Raw genomic sequence first — 17,146 nt, forward strand, 5'->3', positions numbered from 1 at the left:
TATGTACCAGTTGGGTTGTAGTGACTCGAAAATAATAAGAATAAATATAAATATGGAAAATAGGGAAAATGGTTTGGTGTAGACCAAACCATCGACGGTTTGATGGGAGTTCAGAAAATTGTCGACGGTTTCATATGTTACCGCAGTCAGGTAAAGGTAAAAAGGTTAAAATTTGGTTTGGTTAAAGACCAAACCGTCGATGGTTTCAGAGAGCCTAAGAAAACCGTCGATGCTGTTAGCTTTGGTGTATTCCCAAGAGTGGGGTGAATTGGGTAATTAAAATTTCCTAGATTGATTTCAATTCCACAATCAGTAATTCCCAACCTAGGGTCTGTTGAAGCACATACCAATACCCCAAAAGAATGATACTGAGTAGATATATAAAATAGATGCAGCATACTTAGTATTTTTAAATCATTCACTGTATTCAAAGAATGCACAACATTCATATAACTATTCAAATATAAACATACATGTGCATAAATTAAATTGTAGAAATATAAAGAGTATTGGGAAAGAGAGAGCCGACACAGGATATGTTATCGGAGTTTGGCCAGCTGTGCCTACGTCCCCGCCTTTGCTCACCAGTACAAGGATTTTAGTAATGCTCACTTATGGGGTGGAACGGCACCGGTTACAACTAGGTCAATTAACGAGGTTGATCTCAACCTACACCTTACTAGGATGGTGCACCTAACTTTCCTATCCGGGTCTAAGCCAATCCGGGACTATTTACCAAGACTAGTCTCCCTCTTTAGGCCCTTTCCTTGAACACAATAATGAAATACAAATTTTTGTGTACAACCAAATATGCTTCTTAAACTAAGTAGATGTGTACCGATATGCTTAACCAAATAATGCACTCACATATGATATGAATTAAAGCTCAATGTGAGAATGTGTATTTTTCACTAAAAAATTATTTCTCAATAAAGACCGAGTGTAAAAAATGATTTTCTTACTAACAAGAGTAAGAGACCTTCCAAGCAGAGATATTAAAATAAAAATATGCTCAAGGTACTCTTTTTAATATGTTAGGAGTTTTCCCAAAAACTAGTTTTCCAAATAAAGGTTAGGGGAATTAGAATTCTTGCTCAAAAATAATTTTACAATGAAAAATATATGAGCCTTTCAAGTCTTGCAATATGTGTGCAAGATTTACAAGCAATAAACAAGTTTATCTCTAAAGATATTTATCAATGAAAATATATGGAGAAAATTTAGGATTTACTCTCAAGATAATGATTTTGAAAATAATGGAATATAACAGTATAAGTAATATGATTTGTAAAAATAAAATACCCAAGATAAAGAATACTCTCTAAAAAATTATTTTTCGAATATATAACAAAGAGAGGATGAAAAACAAGCTTAGGAAGATGAAAAAATGATATAAAAATTTGAGAGGATTTTCTAACTAATCATCTTACTAATTTTGAGTTATGAGATGGTATATATAGACTCCTTAGAAAATTTGACCATTAGGGACATATTAGAAAAGGTTTAAGTGAGGTTAGTAAAAATAAGAACGTTTTTAACCTCAGTAAAATTCGCCAACCCGAGAGCATCGATTGTTGACCAAGTGGCTAGGTTCAGTCAACCGGGAGAAATTTGAACTGGAAGGATGGTTGACCGGACTTGAAGGGCTCAAGGGCGATTTTTCAAATCCATGTGATTCAGTCAACCGGGTCAATTTGAACTACGAGGTTCGGTCGACCGGGTGGTTGACATTTTCCACGTGGGGGTTCGGTCGACCAGGGAGTTGCCCATATAATTCTGATCGGTTGACCGAATGGGTCAACTTGTTGACCCAAGGATGTTCAGTCGACCAGGGCTTATATACTTCTGGTCAGTCGATCGAGAGGTCAACACCGAGAGGTTAACCTGTTGACCCGGTGGGAGTTCGGTCGATTGAGGATCTCAGTGTAACTGAGTTTGGTCGACTAAACATGCCAATTTCGGCATTTTCGGTCCTTTTCTTTTTAAAATGTTTTTCCTATTCATATGATGATCAACTTAATTTTCATAGGGCACTCTTTTATGCATTGCATGGGAGACCTAAGGTTAGTCTAGGTTTTTCTGAGGACACCGAAAAAATTCGGCGTTAGTCGACCGAAGGGTGATCCCTAAGGTCTTGTGGCTCCTTATGGTCAATCTATGGTCATGTTGAGCTTTATTCATATCATGCATGCATATGCAAATATTACAGACCAAATAGAAAAACTAAATGCAATACAAGTGAAATTTAAATGTTTTCAATCTTCTTTACTTCTGTGACTTCCTTGGAATACGCCAACTGATGTACATGTCCTTCGAGTTTCTTCTGGCTTCCATTTTCAGTCTCCTTATGTGTGTACTAACATATCAAGCCTACTCAAACACTGGATACACAAATAAGAAACTTGTGGTTTGTCATTATCAAAACCAGGGATCGGACTCAAAAAGTCAACAGATGGTTTTGCTATGGGATAGAAAGCTATATAAGGCTGCATACCATTTTTTCCTTGTAAATTTTAAAACTCTCTCTCTCTCTCTCTCTCTCTCTCTCTCTCTCTCTCTCTCTCTCTCTCTCTCTCTCTCTCTCTCTCTCTCCTTATTTTATCACTCTGAACGCCCCACATTGACGATTAGACACTGTTTTTAAGGCCTAATGGCGATCCTCGTCAAGTTAACCCGGATAGATTCGTGTTTTGAGGATCCCATGCACCACTCCAAAACTAGGGTGAGGGAGTTGTTTTAAGCTTAATTAGTTATTTGATTTGTATGGAATTAGGAATACTAGGAGGATATGCATGTTGGGGTTGTGCTAACTAAATTAGGATTTGTAGAATACAAGGTTTTGTACAAACACCGCAGGCATTCATTTTGGATCCTTGCGAACTTTTTCTCAGGAAATAAGTCAGAGGAATAAATTATGTCAGGACTTTTGAAAAAATTTAACTGATTAAATTGAAGTATGATATGAAAATATTATATGTGAATTTCCTGACTTATCATGTGTATATATATATATATGAAATGATAGTTTTGGGAATATCCAATGTTTTACTGGATAATTATTTTATAGTTAAATATTATTGAAAATCTGTGTGGCATGAGAAACGATTGCGATTACTGAGAAATAAATTTGTAAATATTTTATATGATGAAATGGGGTTTTTGTTGAGATATAAACAGATATGATGCAAACAACTATGTTGATATGAGATATGTATAGATATGTTTTACATCGATATGATGAAATGAGATTTTATACATACATGTTTTTATTAGATATGATGTACAACCACGAGTTACAGACGAGATGTGATGCATACACATGAATACTCATGAGCTTGTGCATATTTATGAGAAATGAGCCATGAGTTACAAACGAGATGCGATACATACACATGGATACTCATGGGCTTGAGCATATTTATGAGAAATGGAAATTTTTGGAAATAAACTTATATGTATAACAAGTGATGGAAATGAGAGTCCGGTTGTTCAATGATATGAGAACACGGTGCCGTTACTAGTGATTGAGTTAGTGCAACCACATAACTTAGGGAGCGTGTTGGTAATGGAAGTCGATTGAGCCTTCGGAGAGATGTTGACTGCCCCTGGGTCCGAACTAGGCTGTGGTGGGCCAATTGTACTACAGACGAGGTATTTTGACTTAACTTGGCAGGGCAACTAGGGTTAAGTCCCGCCTTCGGGTCACACAACCCTGTCATGTGGGGTTATTACATGACGATGATATGAATGAGTTTCCTCATTACAAACGTGAACACTCATATGATTGTACTTTGATAGTTATGTTATTTTGTACACAAAAATATTTGTTGAGCATGATTATATTTTGAGAATAATATATGGTTACCGATGTACATATATATATACATGGATATGAGAACAAATTTTCGTGATTTTTCAATTAAATTAATATTTTATGAAAATGATGTGATACACTAAAATTCATTCACATATTGATTTTATTCCCGCTTACTAAAAGGTGTCTCACCTCGTAGATCTCAACATTTCAGGAAATTTGAGGTGTCAGGTGGACCGTGCTCTGAAATAGCAAAGGAGTAGAATTCTGTTGATCAAGGTATGTTTCCATTTTGGGACTGGGTATATGTTTGTATAGACTTTGAGGATTTGATGATTTTTGGGAGGGTTGGTATGGATATTTTTGGGAGATCGACAATAGTACTATGATATTGTACTTAAAGTTTAATTGAGTTATGTTTTCTACTGCATAGATAAAATATGGATATGGATAGGTGTAGTAACACGGAAAAAAAATTGTTATTATTATTAATCAATTTATTAATTAAAAATTATTAAATTAAGTAATTAAATAAACAAATAAAATGAATAGTATGAAAAAAAAAACTAATTGGAATAAAGATATATAATATAAGTTATATATATATATGTTAGGTTATTATATATATTTTAACTAAAGCTTCTAGAAGAAGCTTTTCAAATCTAAAATTGAATTTGGCTAGAGAGGGGCGCATCTCTTCAATCTCTCTCTCTCTCTCTCTCTCTCTCTCTCTCTCTCTCTCTCTCTCTCTCCTCATTTTCTCGGTAAATACTTGGCCAATCGTAAAATAGAAAATACCGCTCGGTTCCATTCTCTACCACCGACATTCCTACCGAAGTGGATTTTTCGTAGAAGCATTGTAGGCACCACTCCTGGGGTAAGGTAAAACCTCTCTTTCTCCTTAATTTCTCTCAAATCTTCATCCTAACAGACGATCTAAAACCACCGCGTGGTTCTAGGAGCATTTCTCTATAAGTCTAGCAGAGCAGATTTTTGAATTAGGTTTTTCAAGCACCATTCTAAGGCTAGGGTAAGATTTAGGAAATTGAGCAAATTTATGGTTTTTGGTAATTCAATTATTTATTTGAAGTTTATGAGTTTAGGAAAGGTAGAAAAGAATGGTATTTTATTTGGGGTGGTATTGATAAACTAGGATTTATGAATTCAGGGTTTGGGTGAGCGCTGCAGGTATAATTTTGGGATCCGTGCAGACGTAGTTCAGGAAACCAGGTAAGGGGAATAAAGTAAGCTTGTAATTTTGTAAATTTACCGGTTAAAATGAAAAAAATAATGTGTAAGTATATGTTTATTATGCGAATTTTAGGAAAGTTAACCGTTTGAACTGTGATTTTGAGCTTAAAGTTGTGTTATTAGTTATTATTTGCGAAAATGTAATGATGAAAGTAACGAATTTTCTGGATAATTGTGCAGATAATTAAATGCGTATTTTCAGTAATGTGAATGATGAATGCGGGTTGGTGTATTTTTAGTAAATGTATAAATATGTGTATTATTTTAAATCATGTGACATGAGTAAAAAAAAAAATATTGCGATGAATTATGATATATATATTTATGAGATGTTGGAAATACTGAAATGCGTTGAGAATATTTATTGTGTGTGATTGTTAAATCAGAGTTGAATGTGAATGTTAAATTGCAAGTTATGGTTTGAGAACTCTGGTGGATTGTGGTTTTGTGTTATGCACAGTACTGTTACGCGTGATTTCTGAAGAGTTAGTGCACCAACACGTCTCGTGGAGAGTGTGAAGATGGGATGGTTGATTGTGCTGTGTAGGGTAGAGTTCCCCCTGGAGTCCAGACCAGTCTTGGATAGCCAAACTGACTTACATACTGAAGAGGTTATTTTTTTTATTTAACTCTGGTGGGCCGACCAGGGTTAAGTATAGTCGTCGGGCCGCACAACCCGTAATTGAGGGAAGCATGACAGTGTGTTATCCATTTGGTAGTGAGTTCTAAATTCATAACTATTAATTTAACCAGTGAATAAAATGAGAACATAATATATGAATGCAAATAGGAATACATAGAAAGTGAAATGTGAATGTGAAATGTGGAAGTGATATTTATGTGATGATTATTGAGAAAGGTCTCAGGGGACGACAATACGTAACGCCCCGATGACGATTATTGTGAAAGGCAAAGGGGGATGACGAGATGTAATACCATGATTCTTGAGATTTAGCCTGAGGGTTTGCTGTGAGGGACAACGATAGGTAACACCTCTCAGCGAGTTCCCAATGTGTATGGTTGGATTGACGGATGACGATACGAAACGCCTCAATCTCAGCGAATGTGAATTGTAGTACTAAATGTATTATATATAGTAGTATTATATGAATTTGGGGTGAGGTAAACTCTCCGCCTGAGGGTTTGCTGAGAAAAGTGAGTGCCCTGATAGGTATCAGATGTAGCCATACCAGGCTGCATAATGTATTAAGGCATAAGGAAACTACTTGTATGGGTGGGTAATCTTCCCTATCCTCGGGAATCTTCGCTGATAAATAATTGTTTGAATGTGTGTGAATACGAGACAAACTATCCACCTAAGGGCTTACCGAGTAAGGTAAGTGTCCCGATATGCTTCAGTTGTAGTCATAGGTTGCATAAGGTATTAGAGCAGAGGGGTGCTACTTGTATGGGCAGGTAATCACCCCAATCCTCGGGAACTCTTATTACTAAAATATGCTGCATGTGTGTGAGTAGGGATAAAGAATGATTTCATAATTGTTAATTAATTTGTAATTGATGATTATATTTTGTACACTAAACCTCATGATAGCCGTACACCGATACTAATCTATTCCGACTTACTGAGATGTGTCTCACCCGATATGAATTTCATCTTTTTCAGAACCTCCGCATGATTGGACTCAGTGAGTTCGGGACTGGCGTAGCGTTTTTTAGAGAGAGAGGGCACAAACTTTTGATGTATATTTTTGGGTTTTGTTTAAGTTTTCTAAGATGTATATATTTGAATACTGGATGTTGGAGAATACTTTCTATTTTTTTTTGTGATATATATATATATATATATATATATATATAGAGAGAGAGAGAGAGAGAGAGAGAGAGAGAGAGAGAGAGAGAGAGAGAACTCTGGTATGTTATAAAGGATGTTAGTTTATTTTTCGCTGTGTTATTGGTGTTATAGTATCAGATATAGGTAAATGGAACATGGGGCACCTGAGCCCCACTTGGCAGGTTCGGGGCGTTACAACAAGTGTATCCTTAGTACCCCACCTTGGGTCTAGGTGGACTTTATTATTATTGTTATGGTATCCGAGGTATTTGACCGTAAAAAAAAAAAAGGAGCATTACATGGGTTTAGCCCGTAAATTGAACTGGGGGGTCTCTACTCCGTAAGGGAGACTGGTTGGGTTTAGCTTATAAAATGAACTGGGGTATCTTCGCCCCATAAAGGAGACTAGTTGAGCTCAACCTGGTAATGAAGTTGGGGTATTCCTCGCCCCGTAAGGAGAGACTGTATGGTTGTGGCTTAGCCCTATAATTGAGTTGGGGTATTCCTCGCCTCGTAAGGAGAGGTTGTAAACGGCTTCTGCTCTATCTGTTTAAGTGAGCAGGGTTAGTGGAATCCTTGTGGGGGGTATGCCCAAGGTGGGGTCGTAAGCTGGTTTGGCCGAACCTCGATAACAAATCGTGTGTGTCCTTCTCTCTATCTCATTGAAATTTTCACACTTTAATTTTCATTTGTGTATGCTTGTTTATTTACTGTTAAACTTATTTGCATGCACACATCTAATTTAAATGAGATATGTTGCACTCGTGTATGTTCGCATTAATTAGTAAATCATTTTACACACATGCTTATTCTTTGAATGAGATATGTTTTGTGGTGAATCGGCACAAAACTAAAATTAGCTAAATATTTTTAAATACCCAATTCACCCTCCCTCTTGGGATTACACCAATTACATCATGGTGAAAACTTCAGCCCACTTGATGAGTCTTGTTTAAGAGAAGAAAAAAGTATTAAGGGAGTTCACGCGTTGCTTTGTCAATGCAACTTTAGAAATCCAAAACTTAGATCACGGGGTAGTGGTAGTGGCTTTGACAACAACTCTTCAATCAGGGGATTTATTAAATTCGTTGGGAATGAAGCCCCTTGTCAAGATGGGTGAGCTGATTACATGAGCCTAAAAGTATATTAATTTAGAAGAGGTTATCACTACAAGAAGGAGTAGGACCGATTTGGAAAGGAAGAAATTGAGAGACATCTTAAAGTTCTGCAAGTTACATAGAGACCATGGGCATGATATGAAGGAATGTGTTCATTTTAAAGACAAAATTGAAGCTCTAATAGGACTAAGACACTTGTTAAAATTAGTCAAAAGGATCAATTGTTGAGTCGAGGGACACAATCAGCAAAAACTAGAAGCCACTCAAAAAGAACATGTTGTATGAGAGATTGCTGTGATTTTCAAAGGACCAGCTAGTGGAGGAGCAAGGAAAAGGTATGCAAAGAAACTTTTCTTGGATGATAACCATGTGCAAAGTTAGAAAAAATTGCAACAAGATGAGGTTATTACCTTCACAAAAGAAGATATGAGAGGAATTCAACAATCACGTAATGATGCTTTGGTAGTGTCATTACTTATTGTCAATTATTGAGTAAGAAGGATATTAATAGATAATAGAAGTTTAGTCGATAGAATTTTTTGGTTGGTTTTACAAGAAATGAAAATAAAGGTAAATGTTTGAAGCCCATTTCAAAATCTTTAGTTGGATTTGGAGGAGATGTGGTTCACCCTTGGGCACAATCACGCTCCCATTAACAATGGGGACGCTACAGTAGTAGATGACTCTAATGACAAACTTCCTAGTGGCGGGCTATCTTTTCATTTACAATGTAATATTGGGGCATCCCGCACTCAATGCAACTCGAGCTGTCACTTCCACTTGCCACCTAAAGGTAAAATTCCAAACCTTGGATGAAATAAGGGAGATAAAAGCGGACTAGACGACAACTCACAATTGTTATGTAATGGCCCTAAAGGGTAGAACAAAAGGGCGAGAGGCTTTGACCATAAATGAGCTGGACGTGAAGAGCACAAACCCACTAGTCAGTACACCAGTTGAGGATTTAATCAGCATCCCCTTAGAAGAAGACAACCAAAGAAGTGTGTTCAATTAAGGATCCAGTTGTCAAACTCATTGAAGATAAAGTTTTTCAGATTATTTTAGGATTCTGCACACATTTTTGCCTGATCTACTGATGATATGCCTAGGATCAATCTTGCAGTTTTTGAACACAGACTACAAGTGGATCCTTGCCATCGCTTGGTGAAGCAAAAGAAAAGGAACTTTGCTCCTGAGCGAATCAAGCTAATTGATGAAGAAGTAACAAATATTTTAAAAGCTAATTTCAACAGGGAGGATCACTACCCTAAATGGCTTAGCAATGTGGTGCTAGTGAAGAAGCCAAACGGGGCGACTTACTAGCGGTTGGTGAATAAGATTTTCAAGATCTCTTGGGAAGTACTATGGAGGCCTATATAGATAACATGTTAGTAAAAAGTTTTAAATTTGATGATTATGGGAGAGATTTGGGGAGAACATTTGAATTACTTCGTAAGAATGGAATGAGATGAAATGCCACTTAGTGCACATTTGTCGTGTTTGTAAAAAAGTTCCTAGGGTTCATGGTAGCCTATAGAGGGGATAGAGGTAAATCCTAACAAAAAATGTGCCCTAATGGAGATGCGTGCCCCATAGACTAAGAAAGAAGTGCAAATCCTAACTTGAAGGGTGGCATCTTTAAGCAGTGAGTTCTGTCCTGGTTCGAGAAGAAGGAATACAACTCAAACTAATATATTACACAAGAAAGGTGTTACGGGGAGCAAAGATCAACTACTAACCAGAAAAGAAAGCTACCTTCGCAGTCCTATCGACAACTAGGAAATTGAGACCCTACTTACAAAAGCACAGAGTTACCATGTTGATCAATGTGCCTTTGAGACAAACCCTTTAGTGCCCAGAGTTATCAGAAAGGATGATGAAGTGGTCAGTTGAATTGTAGGAATTCGACATCCATTACAAGCTTAGGCTCGCAATCAAGGTACAAGTATTAGCTGACTTAATCGTTAAGAAAACTTCCAAATACATGCTACTTGATGAGCACAACTAATAAAGCAAGCTAAGAGTGAGAATAACCAACTAAGAATGACTCATATGATAAGCATTGCTCATGAGGTCCAGATACATGCCCACTTGATGAACACAACTTATGAGGCAACCTAGGAGTGAGCACGACTCATCAGGAATGACCCATTTGATGAGCATTACTCATGAGGCACTAAAATATGTCCATTTGATGAACACAACTCATATGGCAACCCACAACTATGCACAACTCACCGAGAATGACCCATGTGATGAGCACCACTTATGAGACCCGAAGACATGCCCAGTTGATGGACATAATTTATGAGGCAACCTAAAAGTGAGCACGACTCACCAAGAATGACCCATCTGATGAGCACAATTTATGAGACCTAAAGACATGCCCACTTGATGAGCACAACTCATAAGGCAACTTAAAAGTGAGCATGACTCACCAAGAATAACCCATTTGATCAACACCGCTCATGAGGCTTTAAGACATGCCCACTTGATGAGAACAACTCACGATGCAACTCAAGAGTGAGCACGACTCACCAAGAATAACCCATCTAATGAGTATTGCTCATAAGGCCTAAAGACATGCCCACTTGATGAGTACAACTCATGGAACAACCTAGGAGTGAGCACGACTAACCAAGAATGGCTTATTTGATGAGCACCACTCATAAGGGCCGAAGACATGCCCACTTGATGAGCACAGCTCATGAGGCAACAAAAGACCATAACTTACCAAAACCGACCCATCCAATGAGCTTTGCTTGTGAGGCCAAAAAATGCATGCTTAATGAAAACTACTCGGTAGATAGAATTATTTGCTTGGCCAAAGAGTTGCTCAAAAAATAAAAAAGCTGCTCAAAAGATAGAACCTGTTCAGCAAAAAGGTTACACAATAGATAAAATAACTGCTCAGCATATAAAAGAGTTGCTCAATAGATAAAAGAAATGCTTAGTAGATAAAAGAGTTGCTCAACAGATAAAATCTGCTCAACAGATAAAAAGGCTGCTCAGCAGATAAAACTGCTCCACAGATAAAAGAGTTGCTCAGCAGATAAAATCTGATTAACAAAAGAGTTGCTCAACAGATAAAAGAGCTGCTCAGCAGATAAAAAAGCTTCTCAGCATATAAAATCTGCTCAACAAAAGAGTTGTTCAATAGATAAAAAATTTGTTTAGCAGATAAAAGAACTACTTAATAGATAAAAGAGTCGCTCAATAGCTAGAATTGCTTAGCTGATAGAATCTACTTAGCAAAAGAGTTGCTTAATAGATAAAAAGAGTTATTTAGTAGACAAGAGAACTGCTCAGATTGAGCCAAAAGTGGGTCAACTGGCTTAAATCAAACCAAACTAACTCGAAGTGAGCCAAAGAGTGATCAACTCTTGAGATAAAGGAAAAAATTTAAATTAAATTCCATGGTTATACAAGGTTTTTGGTCCCCCTCATGCAGCGTTGATTGAGCAGGAACCTCAGTAAGCTACTCAAAGATTCATTAATTAATTTGGCTTGGATGAGCCAATAACCCTCAAATGGCACGAACTGAGCTGAAGCCCCTTTAATAGACTCAAATTGAGCCATGAACCCTTCAATTAGCATAAATTGGGCCAAACTCAGTAGCTCGGATTGAGCCGGGGGCCTTAAGGTTATCCCATAATAAGTATCATGGTTTGGGTGAAAACTTATAAAAATGACTGAGCATTGATTTTCTCAAATAACATACAAAACCACTTTGATTGAACCAAGTCACCGACACAATGTAGACTTGAGTTTATGAAGTAAATTTCTTTAACTCGAGAGTAAAAATGGGGGACAACTGATATGGCATAAAAATAAGATTGGAAAAACAAGTTAATGAAAGGTAAAAATTAAGGTTTTTCAATTAACTTCAAATCATTACCATTAAACCAAGATGAAACCCCCCACCATCAAAATAACTAGCAAATAAATATCAAATTTAATAGGAACATGTCATCCCCAACTATAAAAGGGACATGCGGAGAGAAGGTAAGTATCTCATTGTCATCCACTTTTTTTATTATTATTACAATCTTATCCTCCCATAGTCCCTAACTTAGGCATTGGAGCGATCACTCAGAGTACACCACAGGTCGTTCAAGCCTTTGTTTTTCGATTCCTTGCAGGTGGTTGTGATAAAAGACTAGTGTACATAAACTAGCCAATTTTTGGCAGCAACAATGTTATGTGCTTATAATGAAGTGGTATGTCTCTGAAATTAAATTCATCACTAATACTTTCGTCACTAAAAACCTATTTTTTTGTAGTGTTATAATTTGAATTTATTGAAGTTGGTAATCTGATGGAATTAGAGAGAGAAGGAGAAAAAGATGAAAGAATAGGAAGAATGGAACTAAATAATATGGAAAGGATGCAATACCTGTAAGTAACAATTCTTACATGTAAGGTTTGAAATTTACTAATTGCATGATACCAAAATATACCTCTTACTTATGTGAGTTCAAGCTTATGGTGGTATTTTACAATTTGTAGATTTCGATTCCTATGCAGACCATTTCTTACAAGTCTTTTTCAGTATATCCCAACCTGCACACTTGGCCAATGTTCACTAACAACTCCACTTGCCCACTATTAATACTTTCATTCTACCACAAATTTGAAACCGACCAATTATAGGACGTCAAATTAGCACTTGGAAAAGTAGGATTGGAGCCTTGCTTTAAAGTGGATTTCAATACATCATTCCATTGGTCCCAATATTAAATTTTCTTTTTAGGTTAACTAAAAGCTCATACTGGATTCAAGCTATCTAACAAGAGAAAGCCCATCCTCGCCCCCGAGCATATGCTCGAGTGGTAAGGATAGAGTCTCGTACACCGCTTGATGGAGAGGCTGAGTGTTCGAGCCCTTTCACTCCGAGTGCACATCTGCGATTTCCTCCTGCACATGTGGAGGGCGTCGTGCATGCAGGCGTGGAATTAGTCTCTCTCGCCGATCCTCTCAGGTTGTGTGCCCCGAAGGGGAGTGTCCGCGGGAGTGTTTGCTGATGGTGATAGGGATGAGAGGAACTCGATGTAATTAAAAAAAAAAAAAAAAGAGAGAGCCCTTCCCATCCCTCCCAAAAATCGAACCTGAGGCCTCCAACAAATCACCTAATGGTTCAACGAGTAAAATATTTCCAAACATTAACGTATATAATGTCCTGTGATTGATGAATTCCAAATTCCATGTGGTGGAACTGCTCCTCTCTAACATTTCTTGTTTTACCCTGGGAGTCCTAGGAATGGAAAATTTGATTGATTGAAAATGATTTTTTTAATTTTCGAAGGAAATTGTGACCATCATATTATATATATATCTTAGTTTAGAATAAAACAAATTAATTTGAATTGTATGACTCTCCGATTCAGCATAAATGGAAGAGTTAAAGTTCTACACACACACACACACACACTTCTATGGTTGTCAAATTCTCTAAACTTGGGCTGTAAATAATAATTGAGTTTGAATGGGAGGATGGTACGATGAGAATGATGTGACGTACCAAAGCCTTAAGAGTCTAGTTATATGCATACATAACCTTTCATTATACATGCACTTAATAAATAACGTATATTTAAAATCAATAGATTCATATTTAATTTCAAGGTACACTCTTAAATTAATATTATAAATTCATGAATGAATGACTAATTAAATATAAATACATGTTCCATTGTAAGGTACACGTGATTTCCTAAGATACATTAATTCACTAATATTTATAAAGTTTAACAATCAAAAGGGATAATTATGCATGATAAAGGTGTGTTTTGCATTGAACCTTCATTTAGCAAACAATAATTTTTAGTCTAAAACCAATAGTGGTCTTAGACTCCAACTATAAATGATTTAGCGAAATAAAGAATTATTGCTCATACGTAATGATTTAGGTGTTCACACGAGCTCTAATAGCTGGAACATTTTGCCATTGTGTTAATATAATTTTATGAGCATATTTGGGAATAAGTCCAATTGTCATAAAGTGCAATTCCACTCTTCATAGGTGAAATCTATTGAGGACTCTCCTATAACTCTAACACCATACTAATAAGAGACATAAATTATAATTATTAGTTTTAAAAACTCAATCTTACATCTTATAGGATAAATGCACTTACATAACATGAATTTTTAAAATAATAGTGCATTTCTTATGACTAACATATGATTTATTCTTTCTATTGAACACAATTATAAGATCTATCATTTTTGGATTGGGTATTGTCATACATAGTTCATGGTTTTTCGAGCCCTAATTCCATTCCCCTCATTGTAATCGAGATCTTATACTACATAAATATGATCTCACGGTATTGTGTTTTCTTTTTATTGATTCTAGATTTGCCGTTATACTAATGGTCAATCATTCTAGCATTCGAAACCGTGTTATTATAATTAGTTAGGATAAGTGGTATTGACTTTTCCCAGAGTAGAATTTCATATAATATATCTCTCAATCAACTAGTTTACTCACTACTTCACGCTAAAGAAATAAGCACAACTTTCATAGTTGATTAGCTATTATTACTACATTTTAAGATTTCCAACAAATAACACCATCACCAAAAGTAAAAAATATAACTTGTGGTAGCGAGAGAATTACCTAATAAAGTATTACAATCAGCATCACAAAAACCTTGAAGTACAACATGCTACTTAGTAAAACAAGCCATTGTATTTAGTTCTAGCAAAATATTTAATTATACGCTCAAGAGCATATTTTCTACCTCACTTGCTAGAAAATTTACTAAGTTCTCATACTGCATATACAATATTAGGTCTAGTTAAATCAATTGCATATCTTAGGCTACCACTAATGATATTATATTCCTTTTGATTAACCACTTAATTTTTACTTTCAATAGGAAATAAGTGATTACTTAAATTGAAAAGAGTAGATACATGCTTACACCGATCACAACCATATTGATTCAAAATTTTCTCAATGTAATGCAATTGATTAAGAAATAGACCATCACATGATCTTGTAATGTTCATGACTAAAGTAGCAAATTTTCATTCATGATATGCAAATTTGAACTAAAGTTCTCCACATAGAAAATAACATGTGAGTCTTCCTAAGATTTATAATAGATAAACTTATTAGATTGATTTGTTCTATATTCATTCTCAATCATGGAGGAATCAATACTTTTTTATACCACTAATTTGGGATTTGTTTTAAGTCATTGAGTAACTTATTTAACTCGTACACTTTGTTTTATTAATTGGCAAGGCTCTATAAAGCCTTTGGATTGGTTCATATAAATTTCTTCATCTAGGCCGATGTGCAATAGATCATAAATTATAGAAATCACGATCAATAATTTAATGGATATACTTCTAGAAACTAGAGAAAAGATGTAAAAACCATCAAAATCTTATCTTTTGTTTAAAACCTTTGGCTACAAGGCCACCTTTTACTTGTCTATTGATCCATCCAGTATGAGTTCCTTTTCAACGACCTAATTGCATCCTTTAGAAGCCAGTTGTAAATCTATCAATTTTCATGTTTAGCTAGAAATTAGAAATTCCATCACATTATTCACATCCTCATTCCAAAAAATTGCATCAAGTGATAAAAATGCATCTTACAATGTAATTTAACTCTCCTCTTAAAACATCAACAAAATAGCACTTTTATGAGATCTTTTTTTATTATTTAAGTCATATTGCATGATTCATATTTTTTAAAAACCTTTCCAACACTTTGAATTAATTCTAAAGTTACTTATGATTCCTACATATCTACTACTAACATGGAATGATAAACGAGCATTTTATAAATTTAAAGAAGAGAGCACGTTAATAGAACTTGAGAATGTTTTATTGTCATTCTTGATACTTAATTTGAATATCCCATCACAAACATAACCTTTACCACAAATGTTTGATTCTTATTAATTACATATTAATTAGATTTCATGCTTTGTTTAAACTTAATCTTATTAAGAAGAAAATCTAACACTAAATTCTCTCTTGTTGAAGGAGTATAATACACATCTTTTGATACCTTATACTCTTTGAGAAGCAAACTTTAATTCAACCTCACCACTACCAAGTAATAAGGTGATATGAATCACCAAGTATAATATTTTTAGATTCATTAAAAAGAAGTGTAAATAAAGTTTTATCATAGTAGACATATCTATTAGCATCTGAATCTACTCACCACTCTTCAATATTTGGACCATGTTTATGTTAGTAATCAGTGCCACAAACAGTTCCTCAATTACATTAGCTTGAGGATTAGATCCATATTTTTGTAGTTCGCAAATTTGAGCAATGTTGCTCACTTTTGCCACGAACAAAGCATTGTTGTCTTGCTTATTTTGATTAAAAGGGGGGTCCTTGGTTACTATTCTTTTGATTAGGGCTTGGCATATTAATTTTGTGAGATCTATCATTATTTTTTATATTTTTCTTCTTAGACTTTAGCTAAGGATTCTTAAAAAAATGAGCATTGAGAAAAATATTATCTTGCCCTCTTACCCCGTCCTATATGTGGATTCTAGTGATCAAAGTTTCAATAGGCAAATCCTTCTTGTGAAATTCTCTCCAAGATGGTGTAACATGTCAATAATTCTAACCATAACAAGATTGTCTTCAATCTGGACGTCTTCAGATATAACTTCCGCCACTATCATTTGGAAATCTTGTGCTTGCTCCACAACTAATTTTTCTATCCATCATTTGAAAGCAGAAAAATCAACTAGTTGCATCTTGGTATCATACTTACTTTATAAAGTCATCCAGATTTTCTTGGCCGAAGGGAAAATAGTATAATATTAAATAATAATCATAAAAATGATCAGCAAGACAATTAAAAATATAATAATGACATTTATACTCATCTTTTTTGTTTTATTCCATCTTCTCATGGTGCTCAACCATCTCATCTTTGTTCATGTTATCGGTATTGATTTAAAGCTATCCTTGAGGAGACTGAGAAAAGTATCTTGTCTTTCCATCTCCTTAAGTGAGTTTCTTTAAATTGAAAGGGTTTGTTCATATCTCTAACATTTTTATTGGATTTTTAAACTATAGGCTCCATGTTTTGAATGTCCTTTCTGTAAATTGTTGGACATTTAGTACAAATAAATAAAATAAAATAAAATAAAAATTAAGAATATACATGATTCACAATTAGGT

This window comes from Malania oleifera, chromosome 3 (assembly GCF_029873635.1).
Source record: "Malania oleifera isolate guangnan ecotype guangnan chromosome 3, ASM2987363v1, whole genome shotgun sequence".
NCBI classification, from domain to species: domain Eukaryota; kingdom Viridiplantae; phylum Streptophyta; class Magnoliopsida; order Santalales; family Ximeniaceae; genus Malania; species Malania oleifera.